Raw genomic sequence first — 3,349 nt, 5'->3', positions numbered from 1 at the left:
CTGCGTCTTTGGTCACCCCTTTCTTGGCAAAAGCTGGGGAGGATGCTATGATTTCTTTTTAGAAGCTTAGCACAGCCGGTAAATTGGGAAATTGGGGTGCAGAAACACTTTTGCATGTGGCTTAGTTGAAAGTAACTGAGGATGCCAGAGCGTACGTTACATGTCATGAAGAATTAAGGGATGCTCGGACATTTGAAGTATTCAAAAAAGGGTTGCCGGAAAGGTATCGGAGGAAAAACACGCCTAGATATTATCGGGAACAATTGAATAGAATGTATCAAAGGAATGGGGAATCATTAGAAGCTTTTGTAGATCGAATTCGATAAATTAATGTTAATACCTAGGAGCTAACGGATTCCGATAGGGTTAATGAAGCCATTCTGCAGGAAGCTGAGCAGAGTGCACTAGACACATTTTTGCGGGGAATACAACCCGAAACCTCCTGCAAGATTAGGATGGAATTCCCTAATACTCTCAATAAGGCAGTCGGAATCGCTGTGGCGTTAGAGGAAGTTGAAGCAGTAACAAAGACGCGGGACAGGAAAGCAGTGTTTAATGCAGAAATAAATTGTTCCAGATGTGGTCAGATGGGACACATTAGACGCGATTGCAAGGAAGTGCAGTGCAGGAAATGCAGACGTTGGGGTCATTGGGAGCGTAATTGCAATGGGTCCTGGCAGAAACATGATAGGAAACAGCAAGGTGGTCCTCACCCCCCTCAGTTAAACAGGGCAGGGGGTGGTGTGTCCACTGTACAACACCCCTGGTAAGGATTAATGGTAGTGCAGAATCAGTGGCAGACTTTTATCTGACCGGCTTGGTGAGGGGCAGACCGTGCAAATTTTTATTGGATACCGGGCCTCACGTATCTGTGGCGAGTAGAAATGTACTCGGTAAAGTAGAATTAAAACCACCACGCTGGGCGTTAAGTGGCGTGGGTGGGGGCAGGTGAAGTCACTCAGATCAGCGGTGTTAAACTTCCGAGTGGAAATGAGGAATTTCCAGGTGAAGGTAGAAGTTCTTCCAGTTGTTGGCAGCAGCTATGATGTCATACTCGGATTGGATTTCCTGGTTACACATCAAGCAAAAGTTAACCTGGAATGGCGTACAGTAGAACTGGACGGAATATAATTTCGCCTAGGTTCTGTGGCTGGAAAACCATTACTGTCACAAGGAACTGCCCAGACGTCGGGTGGGCCACCTAAACTGTGTACAAGGTCCCTTACGGTTAATTTGTGGGATACTATACTGAAGGGTACAGGGAAAATAATCTGGGCAGATGTTGGAGCTAGCGTGCCGGTAAATTCTTTTTGTGTCGTTGAACCTTTGTCTGAGAATGAGCCGCTGGATAAAATGTAATGTTTTACGCGCTGTAGCGTGTCCTACATGCGGGAGATAGAAGGAAAAAAGGTTGTGGTTGTCAGTATTGATAATTTTGGCCTTGAAGATGTGCAGTTAGCATGGGGTACCGTAATAGCGAATCTGGAGATAATAGGGGAAGATGAACTGGATAAGGATTTCACAGTGGATTACACAATGCCGGGAGAGTCTGTCAGCTGGTCCACACTGAGGGGTAAAGTAGCACATTTAGAAGGGCGAGACAGAGAAGTCATGGAGAACCTTTTGACAGAATATAAAGAGTTATTTAATTCTCACGGTCCACTGCTCGCCACACCGTTAGTTCAGCATTACATCCCCAATGGGAATGAAGCACTAGTGTATAAAAGTCCATATCGTGTTCCAAAAAGTTTACAGCCTGTCATGGAAGAATTTATTAATCAACAGATTCGGGATGGGATAATAGAAACCAGTAGTAGTCCCTAGTCCGCTCCTGTCGCAATAGTGGGTAAAAAAATCACCTGATGGTGGCAAGGCATATCGTTTTTGTTGTGATTGACTGTAACAGATGCATACCCAATGCCTAATATCACTGAAACTCTGGATAATTTGGGTCAGTGTCGGTACTTCACGACCTTGGACCTTCGAAGCGGGTACCATCAGTTGGAGGTCGCCCCAGAAGACCGACCAAAGACAGCTTTTTCAACGCCTACAGGTCATTTTCAGTATTGGCGAATGCCTTTCGGACTCAAAAATGCTCCGGCAACCTTCCAACGGTTACTAGATAGAGTATTACGAGGGCTGAAACCTAATAAGTATATGGTATATTTGGACGACATAATTGTTTTCTCAAAGGACGGGCAAGAACATGTGCGCCGTTTGCGCGAAGTTTTCGATCGTCTGAAAGCAGTGCGGTTAATTCTTCATATGGAAAAATGTCATTTTTTGTAGCAAGAAGTCCATTATTTAGGTCATATTATAGAACAGGAGGGTGTCCACACTGAACCAAAACTTGTAGAGGCGATAATGAATTTTCCAACACCTACAAAAGTATAAGAGTTGCAGTCTTATTTAGGTCTCGCCAATTTTTACAGGAGGTATATTCCGAAATTTGTGGAAATTGCAAAGCCCCTCACGCAGTTGTTGAAGAAGGGAGCAAAATTGCACTGGTCAGCAGAATGGGAATAGGCTTTTCAAAAGTTAAAATATTTGTTAACATCTAGTCCAGTTTTGGCTTTTCCAGATTTTAGTAAACAGTTTATACTATCTTGTGACTCTAGCAATTTTGCTTTGGGTATTGTATTATCTCAGGAAATAGATGGGCAGGAACAGCCGGTAGTATATGCTTCCAGACAGCTAAGCAATGCAGAAAAAAATTACTCAACAACTGAGAAGGAATTATTGGCATTAATTTTTTGAAGAACCTATTTCCAGTGTTATTTGTATGGACGAAGTTTCAAGGTGATTACTGCGCCATGGAATGCACAGGAATAAATGAGAACGAATGGGAGAAGGCACAAACCGCTGACACAGATTGTCAACAATTTACCTCGCAGCGACAGTTCGTCATGGAAGGCAGGATATTGTACCGTAAAACTAGGAATGGTCCATGCATAGTCGTACCAGAAAAATTTCGAAGCGAAATTTTAAGGCAAGCAAATGATTCAATGTTTTCTGGTCATTCGGGTTTAAGAGCAATGGAAAGGAGGGTAGCACAGAGTTATTGGTGGTCAACACGTAGGCAAGATGTCGATCAGTATGTAAAGAATTGCATTCCCTGTGCTCAACTGACAGAATTAAGTCATCAGAAAACTGTGTTGCAGTGACTACTGGAAGCGGATAGACCGTTTCAATTACTTGGCTTAGACGTCTTGGGACTGTTTGTACGAACACCAGCGGGTAATCGCTATGTTTTAACAATAATAGATCATTTTTCGCATTATGTGTCTATGACATCTATTCTGGACCAGCGAGCCAAAACAGTGGCTCACGCCATGATACATCAATGGAT

This window comes from Schistocerca piceifrons, chromosome 2 (genome assembly GCF_021461385.2).
Source record: "Schistocerca piceifrons isolate TAMUIC-IGC-003096 chromosome 2, iqSchPice1.1, whole genome shotgun sequence".
Taxonomy (NCBI): Eukaryota; Metazoa; Arthropoda; class Insecta; order Orthoptera; family Acrididae; genus Schistocerca; species Schistocerca piceifrons.
This window is presented reverse-complemented; position numbering follows the sequence as displayed.